The sequence below is a fragment of the Nothobranchius furzeri genome, chromosome 10 (assembly GCF_043380555.1).
Source record: "Nothobranchius furzeri strain GRZ-AD chromosome 10, NfurGRZ-RIMD1, whole genome shotgun sequence".
NCBI classification, from domain to species: domain Eukaryota; kingdom Metazoa; phylum Chordata; class Actinopteri; order Cyprinodontiformes; family Nothobranchiidae; genus Nothobranchius; species Nothobranchius furzeri.
This window is the reverse complement of record NC_091750.1, coordinates 54,066,746-54,086,428: the sequence shown is the minus strand read 5'-3', so window position 1 is coordinate 54,086,428 and position 19,683 is coordinate 54,066,746.

The window sequence follows — 19,683 nt, the reverse complement described above, 5'->3', positions numbered from 1 at the left end:
CCAAACCCAAGAGGGGTTTGAGTCTTCAGGAGTATGTCCACTCCCTTCGTGGTGAAAACGAATCCGATGTAGGGGAAAGTCAAACTGGCACGGTTGAGAGGGAAAAACGTGTCCCCAATTCAGACTGAGTCCCGACTCTGCGTCTTTACGCACTGCTTCTGGAAACGCTCCTCTCCTGGTTTGAGCTTCAGATCTGAGCTCTACACTGCTGAAATGTGGGAAGCTCCTTTTAGCTCGTCTCCCTTCAGCAGAGGAACAAGAAAGAGAGAGAGAGATGAGCTCAGACCTGCTCCGGCTACAACACTGCGCTGCTCTCTGGACGGCAATCACAACAACAATGGTCTGAGAGCAGCCGGGGGAGGGAAAGGGGAGGGTTCACCCCCGTAACCCCCCTTTCACACACACGCGCGCGCGCACACACACACACACACACACACACAGCCCTATCCCGCCCCACTGAAGAGCTGGCACCCCTTCCTCCTCCTCTCCGCTGCGCGCGGAAGAAATCGCCACTTTTACAGCAACATTTTATTCCCAACATAAATTAAAAAAATACTTTAAATATTTCCAAATTTACCAAAGCAGCAAATAAAAACTCATGAATCACGCCTCCGAACGAGTTTATTATATAATCCAATAATTTATTGCGCATTATTTGCTCTTCAGAGAGCACATTCAATTAAGCGAGCGCGAAAATTGTCTCCGTGTTTTAATTGCATCAGTGAAAAGACTGAGTAATCCTGTTAGCTGCTGCAAAGACTCAAGAGAAATCCTGATAAATCCCGGTTTTATCAGCTTAACACGCTCTCCCTCCACATCAAAGATTTGGGTTAATGTTTCCCAGCTTCAGAAATACGGATTATATGTTGAAATAAATGGATCCGACATCAAAAAACTGCTAGAGCCTCTTGGAGTTGACTGGAAATCAAACAAGGGAATAAAAAATAAAAAAACAAGGAGGAAAATAGATGAGAGAAAGGTGATAAAGAGACTAAACATAGAACAATTGGGGGATTTTATGATAAAATCATAATCTCCAGTTGATTTATGTGATTTTAACTCCAATAAAATGCAGAACAAATACCTTTTTTGCTGGTAAATCACTCTAATTCATTAAAATGAAAAATAAATACTAATAAGGCCTTTATTTTTTGTTTCTCAACAGGTCTGTGCTACAAATGTAATAGAAAATATAATAATAAAAACAGAAGATCTCCCTCTGGTGTCTATTTTTAGATATTTGACTGCATTTTATTATGACAAATAAATAATGTCAGCTGCAGCTTGATACTGATCCACACACACTTCATCTCTACATGTGGTCTTGGTGAAACAGAACATTATTTCCAACAGTGCACAGAGAACTCAGTGGAAACAGTTAGGGAGTTCTGTGTTTGTAGAGTTTTTCCAGTTCTATGTGATATTCCATGATTCACAGGATCATGGACCCTCTGAGGTGTGAGGTTAGTGGAAGTAAGTGGTTAGAGGAGCTCAAACAGCGTAACAGCTTCACCTCCAGTTGGAATTTCTGCTAAAATTTGTGGGAAACTTGAAACGTGGAGGTTTCTGCAGACCAGACGCGTGTCTGCATGGTTCTGGAATAGCTGAGGTCTGAACATGTTTTTGAATAAATCCTTAACAATTCCTGAAACTTGCATGCTACACTTGTGTTCCAGTAAACTCATTGTTTTTCACCCCAGCAGCAGGAATGTGGATCGTTATGTTGATCATGGCCCTCTTTCTCCCTACTCAAAACCAGTTGTCACCAGTTTGGGGGTGAAAATTAATGCTCACATCAACTCTGTGATCCGGTCCAGTTTCTTTCACATGAGACGCCTTGCAAAAATCAAGCCTATGCTGTCGAGAGCCCACCTGGCGCGGGAACTGCATGCATTTGTAATTTCTAGGCTTGATCACTGCAACTCTATACGCAGGGTTGTGTCAGTCATCACTGCGTCGCCTACAGGTTGTGCAGAACAGCGCAGCCAGGTTCCTGACTGGGACCAGGAAACGGGACCACATCAGTCCGGTTCTGGCCTCCCTGCACTGGCTTCCGGTTTGCTATCGTTCACACTTCAAACTCCTCGTCTTTGTTTTTAATTTCATCCAGGGTGGTGCTCACCCCCTATCTAGCCACGCTCCTGAACAGACATTCCCCATCACGCGCTCTGCGCTCCTCTGACCAAGGCCTACTCGCTGTCCCTCGTTTGAGGTGTCGTACTCGTGGGGACCGGGCTTTCTCAGTCCTAGCACCGTCACTCTGGAACCAGTTGCCACCCTCAGTTAGGCTGTCTCCATCTCTGCCAGTCTTTAAGAGTCGCCTAAAAACACACCTCCTCCGCTTGGCGTGTCCTGATCGTGTTTGAATTTGGCCCTCTTTTATGTTGATTTTATTTCACAGTTTTCATTGGTTCACTCTATCCCTTGTTTTACACATTTGTCTTCTACTAGAAAGTTTCACCTATTTTGTAATTTGAATTTCTTTTATTTTCTGATTTATTCACTATATTTAACTTTCTACTGTACCATGTTCAGCGCCTTGGGCTTCCTGACAGGGTTGCAGAAGGCGCTTTATAAATAAAGCTTTGATTGATTGATTGATTAATTGATTGAAACGTCCACCCCAGTAATCCCACCATTACACACGTTACATTTAATGATTGTTTTGTTGATGTGGAATAGGTTGTGTAGAGAGGAGAAAGAAAGTTATGAAGAACCCAGAAAAACCAACAAGCGTGCTCGAAAGAATCCCGTGTTTTTAAATCTAAGATCTAAACCGAACTCAGGGTAAAAACTCCAGCTAGATCCCAAAACAAGGAAATAGTCCACAGGCATGCTCCGTTTGCTTTTACGTGCAGGTTAGACTCCTCACATGGCCCAGGTATGAAGCAGAAATTTATATGCTGGAATAAAGTCCAGATTTGACCTTTGACTCGTCAATGTGCAGTTCTGGGTCGGACAGATCTTTATAGCAAAAGTCAAAGTACACAAGCGAGGCCGTCCAAGTGGAAGTCATAAAGCAGAAAAGGGCTCTGTGTGTGCGTGTGTGTGTGTGTGGGTGTGTGTGTGTTTGATTAGCTACATGTGTTTTGGGAGGGGACATTGGTGTTAATGTTATTGCATCTTGTTGTTATGTTAATGAGAATCAGGTGGGGTTTAGCACCTCTCTCTCTCTCTCTCTCTCTCTCTCTCTCCCTCTCCCACACACACACACACACACACACACACACACACACACACACACACACACACACACACACACACACACACACACACACACACACACACACACAGAGAGATAAGGCCCACTGACGTGCTTCTAAAATGAGCGTTTAGAGTAAACACACCATGTTTTGAAGAAGCTCAAACATTTCAAAATAAAATTTCTGGATAAAGCATCATTTAGCACACAGCTAACTCATAATCAATGATCTGACAGGAAGTGAAGGCTATTATGACATTTTATAAGTTGCTATTAATATATTTGATGTCATTTATAGCATATCTGGTCTTGTATTTTATTCTAATGACATAATTATATGATTTGCACAGTTTTAGAAAATTTTCAATAAACGTTGGTTTTCAACTTTGGTGACTATCTTTACAAATCCTAAATTGTGAGAAAATGTGCAAAATTTCATCTGAAACCACATTAAACTTGTACATATACAACACTCTCATCAGTTCTCCAAACCACAGGTGCAATATGGCAAAAATTCCAATTCTGCATGTACTATAATTAATAAATAACTTTACTTATTACTGTGTCGTCTGATTCAGAATGAAAGCCTCCCCTCAAATGGAACATCAAGGGGAGTCTGTATGTGCAGATCAATACAGCAAAACACACAGAATAAATGAGAATTACTGACAGTATTTGAGTGAAAACAACTTTTAACAGCTCGAAGCTCTCCACATAGTGCAAAAATGAAAAAAAACTACAGAAATTTGGAGAAAAAGAATGATTAAAGTCAAAACAAAATAAAATGTTTTAAATATGTCAGAAACACCAGAAAAAAACACCAAATTGTTTATGAAAAACAAAAAACAACAAAATGTTAAAAAAACATAAACTGACTAAAAATCATTTATCAGTATTATCATTAAGTAGCTAAAAATAACAAAATCAGTCAAGTATTTAGGGTGATTGCCACCGTAGTCACACCACTACTACATTTCTGGTGTAGTAGAAATGTGGCCAGCTCAGTGGCCTAGTGGTAGAGTGTCCGCCCTGAGACTGGGAGATCAGTGTTCAATTCCTGGTCGGGTCATACCAAAGACTTTGAAAAAATGGGACCCAATGCCTCCCTGCCTGACACTCAGCATTAAGGGGTTGGATTGGGGGTTAAACCACCAAATGGTTCCCGAGCGCGGCTGTGTCTGCAGCTCACCGCTCCCCCAGGGGATGGGTCAAATGCGGAGAACAAATTTCGCACACACGTTAGTGTGTGTGTGACAACTAATGGGACTTTAACTTTAACTTTAGTTCGTCAGATGAAACACTAAAACATACGTATATAACAGGTTTAACATTTCTGTTTACTCCTCCCTCGTGTATCTCTGTGAAAAAGGAGTGGACTGAAGAAAAAAACATTCATTTATCAGTTTTGATCCTTTTTGCTCACATTTAAACATCTCAAGCCTCCTCCATCCACTGCTGAGATCAGAGTCTGGCTCTCACCATTTTTATCAGATGTCATGGGTGATACAGCGGATCCCCCCCCCCCCCCCCCCCCCCCCCCGGTGCCCCCAGGTCCAGATAGTGCTGATAGCCTGCTGCATGCTGATGCTAATGGCGAATACCAGGGCTGGTTGGTGCCTGACAGCTGATAACAGATAGCATCGGAGGAGGGGCTGCGTTGGGGTGAATGATAATCATTTTGGTGAGGTGAGGTCAGGATTCTCTGCGTGGAGGGAAAGTGAGGTGGAATAAAGGTCAGGATGAATGTGTGAGGTGTGGTCGGTGGCTCATTAGTCTGGTTCACAGCGAGGACACGTCACAAAGACGTCAGGCTCCCATTTACATCCACTTTCCTAACCAACCCAAAGGGATTTGTCTCCAAAAGTGTCTTTTGATTGATTCTTGAGTTTCTGACTGAACAGAGGTTATGTTTGGCCTGAATTGATGCTGTTACACTTCATTTAAAATGGCAAACCTACTCAAATGGTTAAATACAACAAGAGACGTGGCACTCAGATCATAAACAGACTAAGATCAAACTAAAGGGAAACCAAGTAAAACTTATTCAACCCTCTAAGTCAGGGGTCCCCAATCCTGGTCCTGGAGGGCCGGTATCCAGCAGGTTTTGTGGTTTTTCTGCTCCAACAGACTTGATTCAGTGGTTGAAACACCTGTGCAGCAGCTCACCAGGCTCTGCAGAAGCCTGTTAATTAGCTGCTGATTGAAATCAGGAGTGTTGAAACAGAGGTCAAACTGAAACATGAAGGGTACCGGCCCTCCAGGACCAGGATTGGGGACCCTGCTCTAAGTTCACTTGCCTGAGTCTGTTAGGAAACATTCAACATGGCTGCTCTTGCTGGCCAAGGCACTGGGACCGGTAAACATAAAAAAAGAGAGATTCTTGATTCCAACAGCAATAACTTAAATGTATTAACGTGTACTGAAAAGGCCAAATGTGATCGGAAATCATGTTTCTTACTTTCCAGAAATACCAGGGGTTTTTTTTGTTTGTTTTTTTGTTTTACTGGGAGAAAAAGGAGGAGAAGCCATGAAGCATTAAAGAATCTAGAGACCTAGTGGAACTCTTAAGGTGGAATTTATCAATGAACAGAAGCATCCGAACAATTCTGTGATTATTTATTTTGAATTCCAGGACCTTTAACTTGCTTCGAGGCTTCAGGTCATGCCAGTGTGTGTGTGTGTGTGTGTGTGTGTGTGTGTGTGTGTGTGTGTGTGTGTGTGTGTGTGTGTGTGTGTGTGTGTGTGTGTGTGTGTGTGTGTGTACGCACACCTCGACCCTCAGGTCATCCACTCCCATGCTGGCCCAGCGCTGCAGCTCCCATTGTTGTGTGTTTACGTTAATCATTACCTGTGATGTTTGCAACACAATGGTTCAACTGGGAGAGTACAGGCTTTGTGATGCAGAGGAAAGCTGCTGCCAAAACACGGAACTGAAAGAAGCACAGAGAGATGGAGAGGAGAGGGGGAGGAGTGCAGAGTAACATTTATATTTGATCTGATTGGGAGGCCAGACTGGCGGTACCGTGATGCTCTGGTGTAGAGAACATGTCCATCACTCCTGCTCATCCTGTCATGGATCTCCTCTCCTTTATTGTTAACCCATGCCATCTTCTTAATTAAAGTAGCTGTTGAGAGTCCAGTCTGTCTTTGATGTTGCACACTTTGGCTGGAGACAGCATATCTACTTAAAAAATTGAATATTTAACGTTTTAAAGGTGTGGTTCACTGAAAAATTATTTCTGAATGATTATTTGTGATTAAAATTCGGTCACTCTGAGTTTTTCGTGCAGACTGAACATGAAAATAGTCTCCTTCACCTATCTCCTGCATTGTCTTCTGATAGAAAACATACGGTGAAACTCTAGGATTTGAAAAGCCTGACAGATCTACGTCACACTGTAACCTAACATTCATGGACTCAACCATCTTGACTCGCAGCTGCTTCCAGCAGACAATGTCCAGACCATTAGGGGCTAACCATTAGCATTAGCAGCTTTACCACACAGCAGAACTCCTCCGGGCTTGTGTTATTTGGGGAGACAAAACATCAACGTTGCAAGTCAGTGGTAGAGTCGTGTTACTGTTATCCAGTCTGAGGCACAATGTCCAAATATCAGGAAGTAAGACTCCAAATCCATGTTCTGTCACACTCTGCAGCAGCAGACTTGTGGGTGCTGAGGTTCTGGGCTTTTATTGCCCCAGAGTACGGCTTGCAAGACATTCATTCCTACCAGAGACCACTGGAAATAATCTGATCGACCACACCTTTAAACATGCTCAGTTTGTATTTGATGCTTGCAAAATGTTTCAAATAGAGGTTTCGCAAAAATGTACACTTATATGATGTCCCAGGAACACAACGGCACTTGCTATTTTCAAATATTAAACCCTATCATATTTTTTCAAATATTATTATTATTGTTATTATTATTATTATTATTATTATTATTATTATTATTATTATTATTATTATTATTATTATTATTATTATTATTATTCAAATTAAAATAGATTAAATTAATTTGTTTAGAGGGTCAAATTTTTTGTTTAGAGAAAAAATGGAAGTCTCAAATTAAACTGAGCAAATAAAGATAAACTGTTCAGGTTATATTAAAGGGGAACAAGACATGTTTGGGTTGTTTTAGCGCCCCCTGGTGTCTGTTTGTAGAACCAAAACCAAAACGTATCTCCTCGCTGTGAATTGATTTTTTAACATCTTAATCTAACAGCTGAAATGTCTCCTATGCTTCATTGGTGTCTACAGGAACGATTCATCACTAAATTTAACAAATCAACTGTGTTCCTGATTTAAAACAGGCAGGAAACATGCTAGAACGAGACTGCAGCGCCAGGTATGTCTGCAGATGGGATCGCCAGTCTGAAGTTGCAAGTAGAATAAAGGGGCTGGGTGGCTTTTCATTAATCCTATAAAGGGTCGTTTTAGCACATACTGGCTCAAGAAAATAATTTTAAAATATGAAAAAGTTGCAAAGTATGCCTTTAATCAATTTGCTGTGGTCTTCAGAAGGAATGAATGCCTTGTTAGTCATACTCTGGGAAAGAAAACACCAGTGCACCTTTTTCAGGAACTAGAAGTGAGCCACATCACAGCTGAGCTTCAGATGGCAGGACCTGGAGTCTTATATCCTGATTTTTGGACATGTCGCCTCAAACTGGACAACAGCAACACAACAGCAACACAGCTATCACTAACTTGCAACGTTGATGTTTTACCTCCACAATGAAAAAGTTGCAAAGTATCCTTTTAAAGCTAGTTTCTGCAGAAAGACAATGCACAAATATTACGCAAATTTTGAATTGCTTTTGAGCAGCCTCGGTGTGGAGAAACAGACATAAGTTTTGATCGTATAGCTTAACTAGCACTTCTGTTTGGAAATGCACAACATCTCTGCAGGAATAAAAATGAGAACAGAGATCCAGCTTGGTTTTGGCCCTGCTGTGACTAGCTGTTAGCTAATCATTCTGGTCAGAACTGCTGTCAAATGACTTACCTACAGCAGGTAAGATGCTAACTCTTCACAACTTTTCCAAAGAAACCCATTCCTAAACATCTTAACTAACAGTCTAAAGAAACATTCTTTATAAATATTTTAAAATCTGAAGTTCTGCTGGCGATGTAAGCTACATCAAAATGCTAATCTGTTAACTCTGACTAGTTCTCAGAGTATTTTCTATTTTTCACAAACGAGTAAAGGTCAGTGAACTCAATTAATGCGGTTTTATCTTCTTCTCCTCAAACCACACACCTCCGCACTCTCAGCTGTTTACATGAAGGCGTATATCAATGACGGCTCCTGTTTTCGTTCGCCTCCTCTCCCTTTCTTCTTTGGTTTCTTAATCACATCCAGCAGGAGACTCCTGTTCAGCCCCCTCTCACACACAGAGGGCTGAACCCTGCCTGAACCCTGCTGCTTTAATTAATCTCGCTGACTTTGTTAATTATTTGTTTTGCTGGCTGACTGCCTGTGTGTGTCCATGAACACATCCCTCTTTGAAGTACAGTATGTGGGATGTTTGCCACGGCTGAAATAACCGTCCCAGCACTGATAACCCCGAACAGATGTGGAGGATTCCCTTGGTTTCCCTGCATTTATCTGAGGAGATTTCTCACGTCCTCTGGTTTATTATTAGGTGTGTGTGTGTGTGTGGGGGGGGGGGGGGGGGGGTTACTGAATGTTGCTTTTATCTTTCAGATTCAGCAAACATAATAAAGACTCTGAAATAAAAACATAATTCCTTGTTTTTGCAATAAAGATTTCTGATGTCATCTCTTATGAATACTTTAACTTTGTCCTTTTGTTAAGAAAGGCAGCAAAAGCTCATGTTCTTGGATTTTTTTTCTGGTCCTGTGACCTCACCTTGTGAGATTATGTGACACATGAGGTCAGGTGTAAATTACTGCTCATCTTAAGTGGGTCATGTGACCAGAAGAGCTCATTCTAACTCTATAGGCTACACACTCATTCACTGTTCACTTTAAAACAAAATCTATGTGGTCAAAGATCTCTCTGGGCAACCCCTGTGGGGCCACCATGGAAACTGTGGACAAACCCTGGTGGGACCCATACGGCTTGCCCAAATAGGTATATGGGGCCCACCTATGTGTGCTGGCTGGGTCAAATAGAAGTTTTGCATCATTCCTATAAAATCAAATTAGAACGTGTTGTGTAATTGTCATTGTGTGTGTGTGTGTGTGTGTGTGTGTGTGTCAGAAAGCAATCATTCCATGTATGTCTACAGCTGGGTAACTATTGGTGTTGTTTCGATTCAAGATGGACGCCACAGCCAAGTAGCTTTTGCAAACACAGATCTGTTAATAACCTGTGACTGTATTTATAGGGGAAAGAAAGAAAACAATCTTTTATGTAGCGCCTCTCAAGATAAAAATCGCAAAGCGCTTCACAGGAACATAAATTAAATAAAAAATAAAAAAAGATTAAAAAATAACATAAAAACTTGTGAATTAAACAACATGTGAGGAAAGAGAAAGAGAAAATGAATGAGGAAGAGGTAATCAGTAGATACCAGGAAAGGCGGGATAGGTAGAAAGAGCAGAATAGGGAGTGGGTGGTGATGAAGGTCACACCAAAGCCAGCTTGAACAAGTGAGTCTTCAGCTGCTTTTTAAAGGAGACCACTGAGTCCTCTGATCTCAGGCTCAGGGGGAGAGAGTTCCAGAGTCTGGGGGCCACAGCAGCAAATGATCTGTCACCTTTGGTCTTTAGCCTGGTGCTGCACAACCAGTAGGCTTTGATCACTGGACCTCAGGGACCTGCTGGGGGTATAGGGACTAAGAAGATCACCAATGTAAGATGGTGCTTGTCTATGTAAGGCCCTAAAGACCAGGGCAGTAGCGGTTTTAGGCACGGGCAGACAGGGCAGTTGCCCGGGGCGACATTTTTCATGACACAAAAGGGGCGCACAAGCGCTAAGTAAAAAAATTAAAAAAGAAAGAAATCTGCGCCGCACCAAGGTTTTCTATTCTATCTGTCATATCACAGAGTCTGGATTGGAAACAGCAAGTTGGCGTCCCCTGCAGCTGCAGGCGCTCCTGCTGACTGAGAGGGTTCAGGTGGGTGCACCGTGCGTGTATGAAGAACAGGAAGGAGAGGGGTGTGGCGGGGGAATTCACCTCTGGGTCTTTCCCAAATGAAATGAGCGGGTAGGCGCTGAATCAACTGTACTAACATGGCTAAAGTCAATCACATCTTGATGTTCTTCCATTTAACGCACATTTCATTCATAATATCATAAACACAGGCCTATCATTCTTTCAGGTTTTTCTGAATTGTGTGAAATGGCCGAATAAAGAAAGGAAAAACAAAACGATTTTGTGTGCCCCCCCCCATCAAGGTCAAATTGTTTAGTCCTGACTAAAGGAGACTTATTGAGTCAAGAGCCAAACTGAAGAGATGAACATAAAAAGGCTAAAACCACCGATTCAGGAAAAAATAAGAAAAAATAAAAAGAGGAGAAAGATAAAGGTATGTACGCTCTCATGATGCATGTTTTCAATTTTTTGAACCAGTTAACTGGGATTTTAACGGTTAAATTTGGTCAACCTATTGCTAACAGAGCTAATAGGGCTGAAATATTGAAACGAATATTCAAATGGTTCGAAAAAATTCTTTGAATTGTTTGTTACTGATTCAAACTAGGATTTGTTAAATGCTCGCTGCAGCCTGTGGCCTGCCTGAACAACAACAAACACAAGTTGATCATGTTCATATAATAATAAAACAACTCTACAAGCAGAAGAAAACTCCCCAGTCACCACTAACTATCCTGTTTATTCATTGCAGATGGCTCCACTGATTATGTTTGAATCTTGTAGCTTGCCGAAAATACAATAATGAAGCTTAGAGGGTGTGAACAGATGATTGATTGACATTCATCAAACTCTAAGTAGCTATTAGCTAACTGAACTAATGAAAGCTTATGGAGGTTGGTGAATGTTTTTAGCCAGAAAATGTTGGTTGAGTGATTCTGCTACCCTCTGCCTTCTAGGCTGTAAAGCCGGGCGTACACGGTGCGACTTTTTCATTTTTTTGAGCCGATTTTCAACTCGTGCGAGAATCCACAAGATCGGGGCGAGTTTTGCGCTGAGCGTCGTGTAGTATACAGGGGGTTACGAGAGGCGATTAACACCACGTGACCAGCTGCCGATCAGCAATTGTGAGCTCGCACGGACTACTGGAGTGTTTGATATTTTGCTCGTTCCTCGTGAGGGTTGAAGAGGCGCAGCGAGCGGCTGCAACACAAAAAGTACCAGAACCGCTCACGGCGCATGCGCAATCCTGCATCAACACCGCTCGCCCGCTGTTTCCCTAATAACACACGTTGTTCGTTTTTATTTCTACACGTTTTTTTTACTCACAAAGATTGTCAAGAAAGCGTGTTTGTTGTGTTCATGTCAAATTAAACTGATCACAAAACACAGATTTACTTTCTTTATTTCGTTTTCCTCATCCAACCCCCATAAAGCCCTGTGTCTTCTCCTGCAGCACTCCCGAAGGACAACAGGCAAAACAACACAAAAAAATAGTCAGACGTGTTTTGTAAAAACTGCTATTTTTAGCATATTTTTAGGTCCGACGTGTTGCTACCAGACGTACAGTGTGAGCAGTCAGGTCGCATCGAGAACTGGGTCATACAGTGTGAGTACATGACTCGTGAGAGCTGCCCTGCGAGGAAGTCGTACAGTTTGAGCTGAAGCTGAGTGCTACGAGTGAAAAAGTCGCACAGTGTCCGCCCGGCTTTACACTTTTGACGTGACGCTGAGGCTGAGACCTTCCCTGCAGCAAGCAGGAGTCAAGTTGCTAGCATTAACAGCTAATCGGACACCTGTCAATCAAAAGGACAAGCAAGCCCCTAGTGGATGAGGTAGGAACTGCATTTTTGTCACTTCTGTATTGGTTTCATTTAGGAATGCAGTGTTTCCCCCTTGGTTATAACTCAGTCAGTTTTGCAGATCTTGAGCTAAAATGCTCGCAATTCCAGGTCCCTCCAGATTACATAAGATTTTCCCACAATACTGATTTCCACATTTGACCAAAATGGCTTCAGCCATGAACAGCTGATAAAAAACAAACAAACAAACAAACAAACAAACAAAAAATAACAATTTCATTAAAAAGAGCATAAAAAATAAGAAACTTAAGAGCAAATGCATCGCTGATGCATTTTGTAAATAAAAAACAAGTTCAAAGTCTATTCTTCCTGTGGATAAATTCTGATTACTGAGCCAAACAGAAGCAGAAGGTTAACAACACTTAATTCTGTGCAGGTTTGAGAGGAGTTGAAGTTACTCCTAGATTTTACTTTGTAAACTACAGAACAAGACCCAGTGAAGTTGTCTTTACTTCATCCACCAATCTCTTCTTTCAAAGCAACAATGGATCTGTTCATTTTATTTAATTCTGTGCATATTTAAAATGTTTTCTTGCAGCATTTGGTTCAGATTTAACCTTCTGGTCATCAGCTCATCGGTTTATTTAAATCAGGTGTTTAGGAGCAGAGAAGCATCTAAAACACGCAGTTCAGGGATCTCCTGGACTAAGACGGAGACACTCTGCCCCGGGGTGAGTTTTAGCCTCTTGCATCTTACTGTTTTTGTTTCACAGCCCTCAGCTTTGCTCCCTGCTTTCTGTCTCGGCCTTGGATTACTCTTTGTGGCAGCTGTGTGGACGCCACTTCCCTTTATGGGGATGGGTACAAACGTTCTTACACTTTTGCTGTTTGGCAGCAGGTGATGAAAAATGTAAAAAAAAAAAGATCCCAAAAAATCTGATAGTAATCAGATCACATGTAGATGATGTTGTATTTGATAAAAGTCAGAGGAGACAGGATGTTTACTGTTTCCAAACACCAAAACACCGATGCTTTCCTCCTCTATCAGCTCTAAATGTTTATGCAGCCTAAACTGAACCATATGGGAGGAAACTGCATTGTGTGACTGAATCCTTGTTGTATTCATTTGGTGATTAGAGGAAGAAAAAATACACAACGAAGCTAACCAATGAAAATATCTATTTTTAACTGTTTCTATGGCACAAACTCACGTAAACGCAGTTTATAAGAGTGGTATTGGTGTGTGTTTGGTGCACATGAGTGTAATGTTCCACACACGTGGCTCTGCTCCAAACACAGTGTGATGTACTCAGGACGTTCGTGCAGACGTGTGTTTGCTTAAGTTCAACACTAAGACTTGAGTGAAGACAGACTTGGCGCTGCTGTATTCTGGAGGAAATCCGGTAACGTGTTACATATGGAGGGGGGCATTATTCATGATTACGGTCCAATAAACATAAGAGGAAGGTGGAAACGGATCTGTGGTCTAACTCTTCCTCCTGACTCCTCGTTAACAGGAATCATTCATCTTCTCTTCTTCGCTGTTTCTGTTCCTCTGAGTGGATTTCCACCATCAGTCCTCCAGCTCTACAGCAGCCTGCTGCTATGAAGACATCAAAGGTGTCAGACATGCCCCTTACACACACACACATGCGCGCACACACACACAAACACACATGCATGTGCACACACACACACAGGCATGCACACACATAGACACAAACACACACGCAAACACACATGCACACACACACACACACACACACACACACACACACACACACACACACACACACACACACACACACACACACACACACACACACACACACACACACACACACACACAGACACACTTTACTTTTCACGTCTTGATGGACTCCATCATTTCTTCTTCCTCTGTTCTGTCCTTCCCTTCCTCCAGAGAAAATCAGTTCAGATCTCCTCCAGTAATCCCCTGATCAATCCCCCCCCCCCTTCCCCCATCCCAGACCTTTTCTGTTTATTAGATCAGGCCCTCTGTCAGAAAGCAGGGATCAGGGGCCACATTGTTTGGCCCCTGATTAAGAGCTTCTCACCCCGGAGGATCAGTCCTTTACACTGAGTGAAGGAGAGGGAGTCGGGGGGCTAAGAAAGAGAGATGATCTTTCTTTTCTTTTTGTCTCGGGGGTGGGAGGGGTCTCATGGGTCACATTGCTGCTGGGCTCAGAGAGGGGTTCTTTCTAAGGAAGGGTGGATTTGGAGAACAATGAGATGTTCGACGATGAGGGCTTTTGTCATGTTCTGAGGTATGTGCTTAACCCAAGACATGCAGAATCCGAGACTGGAGGCAAGTATGATGGTAAAAAGTAAAATAATTTTATTTTGACAGGAGAACTAATGGCGCACTGAAGTCCAGCGGTTTCAGAAACAGGAAGCGGCGTCTACAGGAAAACAGAGGTGAGTATGGGAGTTGTAGTTCTTGGAGATTTGTTTGTAGTCAGACTTACTATGCAGAAGAGGAGTTGGAACTTGGAGGGGGAGAGAGCCGGGGTGATATCCAAAGTGAGGTAGCGGTCCAAGATGATGAGTGAGACGGAGGATGGTTTGAGGAGGTTGATTCGGAGAGGGAGCGTGAGCGTGGTGGAGAGCGGGTCGGCAGGCGGAGGTGAAACAGGAAACGAACCAGTGATCGTCTTCCAGAGAGAGCGAGATCTCCGAGGATCCAGGAACCTGAGGTGAGTACCAAAAACACATGAGCGAGTAATCCAAAAATCCAAAACACGACAAATCTTTGAGCAAAGTTTAAGCGAAATCTCGAAGGGCAAGCGACTACCAGTTAGTGGCAATCATCCGGCGTCGTAGTCTGGTCACCCTCCTCCTTATAAAGCCGGCCCGCTGATGAGGAACAGCTGTAGCTCCCTCTCCTGCAATCAGAGCTCAAAGGCTGTGAATGAAGTGACGAGTACTCACCCCGGCTCATGACAGCTTTAAAACTTAAGCTCATACTGTCAGGCCCCTATGCTCGTCCGCAAATCGGAGATGTTGCAGTCCATAGTTAAAGTTAAAATGATCTGCTTTGGCGGGAACTAAAGATAACATCTGAATTTAGACAGACGTAGACTTCGTGGGAAACATATGGATAACGGGAAGGGATGGTGAGTGGCTGAGGTTGAGGAAGGAGGGGCATCAAAAAACTTTACCTTTATTATGTCATCATGTCATACCACAACCCATAGCCCACATGGGCCCAGTACACTGCCCTGTGGTACTGGACTGTATTGATTTACTGGGTTTCCTCTACTTTAACCAATCAGTTTGTTACAAATGAACAAAAACAGCAGCATATGCTTTATTCTGCCAGTATAATACTGCTAAGTAACACTTTGCATCTGGTTAGAAAGAGATTTGTTTCATGTTAGTGCAAAAATGGAGAGAGTGTGGGATTATTCCACAGATTATTGACTAAGATTAAGACTTTGCTTTGCTTTTCCCAGATGACCTCTCAATCCCTCAGGAATGCAGCATCACTGTCTCCTCAAACTAATGTCTTTCTCTGGATTTAAGCCTGTTAGAGTATGAGTCTGAATCTGAAAGAGACCACAGTGTTTGTTTCTGTTCCCACATGAAAAGAGGCAGCAGCAGATGCTGATGATGAGCAACTATGTGTGTTGCTGTTGTACCACACACTAAGATTGGTGTTTGTGGTATAATAAGTGTGTTTGTGTCCTTTCAGGTTTTAGGACACATAGGAACAAGGGCCAGATTCCAATTCACTCCCCCTCACCTGAGCCTGCAACCCATCTTATATATTCAATTACAATTTAATTCAAGTTTATTTATACAGCGCCAAATCACGACAAGAGTCATCTCAAGGAACTTCACATAGTAAACATTCCAACACAGGTCAGTTCATTAAGCCAATCAGTAAAAAGTTTCCTATCTAAGGAACCCAGCAAATTGCATTGAGTCACTGACTGATGTCAGTGTCTTTACAGCAATCCTCATACTAAGGAAGCATTTAGTGCCAGTGGAGAGGAAAACTCCCTTTTAACAGGAAGAAACCTCCAGAGAATCCTGGCTCAGTATAAGCAGCCATCCTCCACGACTCACTGGGGATCGAGAAGACAGAGCAAACACGCACACACACCAACACTAGCCCACCCACACACAAACACACATCCACACACACACAACAAATATAACAAGTAATGTTTCTATGCTTAGATTATGATTTATTAGTAAATATTCTATTTGGTAAGATATAAACTTTATTGTATTTATCCTAGTGAATATATAATTAAACGGGTAAACTAGTAGTAGGACATTCAATGTCAAAGAAAGTAAAATGTTATTATCAGGAGAGGGAGAATGATTAAATGGTTAGCAACAGTGTACAAGCCGATGGCCCCCTCCATGAGGGCACCACAGCTCAGCAGATCATTGTAGTTCTTCTGGGGAGCAAAACACTTGGAGAGAAAATAAAGTTAACAGCTAAAATAGCAGAAAATAATACAGTTAAAGAGCAGATTGTAGAAGAAAGTAGTAGAGTGAAAAGTGTGTCCTCCAGCAGTCTAAGCCTATAGCAGCATAACTACAGAGATAACTCTGGATAACCTAGCCTTTTAGATGGAGGCATGTTGGAGGCAGGTTAAGGGAGAGCCGTCTTCACCGACTGTACACTCCACCTTCCTCTACTCCCCCACTTGTCCAGATCTAGGCTAACATCAGATTTTAACCATAGGCCCTATCAAATAAAAAAGTTTTAAGCCTATTCATAAAAGTAGACAAGGTGTCAGCCTCATGGACTAAAGCTGGAAGCTGGTTCCACAGGAAAGGAGCCCGATAGCTACAAGATCTGCCTCCCATCCTATTTTTAGATATTCTGGGAACCACCAGTAAACCTGCAGTCTGAGAGCGAAGTGCTCAGTTAGGAACACATGGAACAATCAGATCACTGATGTATGATGGAGCTTGATTATTAAGAGCTTTATATGTGAGAAGAAGGATCTTAAAATCTATTCTGAATTTAACAGGTAGCCAATGTAGGGAAGCTAAGACAGGAGAGATATGATCTCTCTTTTTAATTCTCATCAGAACTCTAGCTGCAGCATTTTGGACAAGCTGAAGACTTTTAACTACATTCTGTGGACTTCCTGAGAGTAATGAATTACAGTAATCCAGTCTTGATGTAATAAATGCATGAACTAGTTTTTCAGCATCACTCCTGGAAAGGATGCTTCTAATCTTAGCAATATTCCGAAGGTGGGAAAAGGAAATCCTACAAACCTGTTTAACGTGAAATTTGAATGACATGTCCTGGTCAAAGATAACACCAAGGTTCCTTACTTTGTTCTCGAAGACTAATTTCATGCCATTCAGGTCAGGTGACTGACTAAGCAATTTCCTTTTCTGAATTTCAGGTCCAAAGATGAGAACTTCAGTCTTGTCTTGATTTAAAAGCAAAAAATGAACATATATTAATATAGTCTGACTGCAGCCCATTTACGGCTCTCAGTTATGGGACAGGATTTACAGTTGTCTTTCGAACGGTCTCTGCGTGCTATTGAATAACAAACAACATGACATGCTCACTGCTACAGATGTCAGTCAACAAGGCAGTCAGCCGTACTCCATCAAGGAGAACGCAAAGTACATTTCTATCTGCTCTTGAGTCAAAGAAAAGCCCAAATCAAAATTGTCCAAAGTTGATGCCAAAGCTGTTTCAAATGAGCCATCGCTATCTTTGTATCAGTACCCCCCCACCCCCCACCCCCACCAGCAAAGAGCAATGATTGGCCCACCAAATCAATAAAGCGTTGTGATTGGACTGCTACGAATGTCAGTCAACGGGACAGTCGACCATTACATCATGGAAGAACTACACAAAATATAAAAAAACATAAAATAATACACTGTTTTTCTAATTAAACAAGCGGTGATTGGCCAGCCACAGTTCTGGCCTGAGCTGCGAGGTTCCAGCAGAGCGTTGCTAGACCATCAATTTTACCTCAGCAAGTAACGATCTAGATTCCAGGCTACCCTCACCCTTTAGTCCGTATGGACATGCACATCAGGAAGTAGGGGCATCCGAGCTGTAAGAAGGGACAAATGTAACCCTTCTTTCCACCGGACATGAAAGCGGAGTGTAACGTTATGTTTCACCTGCAAGCTCTCTTTCAATCAGGAGCAATTCAGGGGTGAAACGGGAGCAAAAGCGTTCCTTGCTGCTGGTCCCGCAAAATCACTAAACTACAGGAAAATTGCAACACCATGCATGATTTCAGAAGTCCACACAATAATAACCAAGGAGAAAGACAGCTGGATGTATCTAAAAATGACTGTGGTCTATTTTCTGTTCTGTTTACATCAGCTAGGGGCGTTTTGTGTTTGACTTCCTGTCTGGCCCGATCTAAACTGCAGAGTTTGACGTGTTTTGGAAGCATAGCATGTAAAAAATAGTCTCAAAATGCCATGATAGCGCCCCTTCGGTTCTGGGACGCATCCAAAACCTTACACTTTTCTGCTGGTGGAATGGAACCCTTCCACTATAATGGCAGCTAATTGCCAGGTAGTACGTTTTGCAGGTGGAAAGATGGGGTAAGGCTGTCTAGTTCTCATAATTGAGATTTTTCTTACTTATACCTATTAAATGTAGGCTTTGTCCCCTTGTGATTTCAAATAAAAGGCCTGTTAACCTGTCAAATATAAAAACACAAGCAGTTTTTGACCAGTTAATAGAATTTAACTTTTAAAACATTAAAATTCAAAAGCAGTTCTCCTCAAACATGTACAGCAGTTCTACGTTTCACTGATCATCAGAAGCTGTTGGTTTTTAAAATTTTACATATGAAGAATAAGCATTGCCAAAAGTTGAAAATCACCAAACTTTTGCATTTTTTCTAAATAAAAAAATTGAAATGTAGGAAACTGTTTCATGTCAGTTTATAGAAACTAAGGGATAATTGGTAGGTGATAAAAACTGAGATTGGACACAAAACAATGTAAAAATGGAAATTCTGCGCCAACAGAACAAAGCTAATCAGGACTGATGCCAAAACCAGGGCTTTCAAAGCAACACAGAGATGAAAAGTACAGGAGTTCTTGAGCAGCAGGGAGTAAAATGCCTTGCTCAGGGGCACATTACTGGTAGCTGTCTGGGGAAACAAGGATCAGACCCCTCTCCTAACCTTGCTTCTTCAGTTTATAAAAGAAACTGTCATTTCTTTCCCATCTCAAACAAAGGACACCCCGTCCCGTCCTGTCCCTCCACACCGTCGTCATAAATATCTCAGTTCAGATTCTGACAGCTCAAGCTTGATTCATTTTCACGCATGCACATATCTGGAATAGAAGCCCTGTCAGGAACAATTACAGTGGTCCCTGCAGGATTTCACCCTCTCCCCACCCTCCTCCACGAGAGGCGTCTGCTGTCAAGACTGCTTGGATGGTTTTCCGGAGTCGGAGTGTCCACATCTGGGCCTTATTAGCACAACAATACGGCCCAGCGCCCCCGACTTAATGAGAAGGCATCTTTAGTTTGGACTTGAGATCCCAAATGACAAAGATGCTCATGCTGGAAACGACCATCTCTCCTAAACAGATATTTGACTAAATCCTGCAGGAACGAGG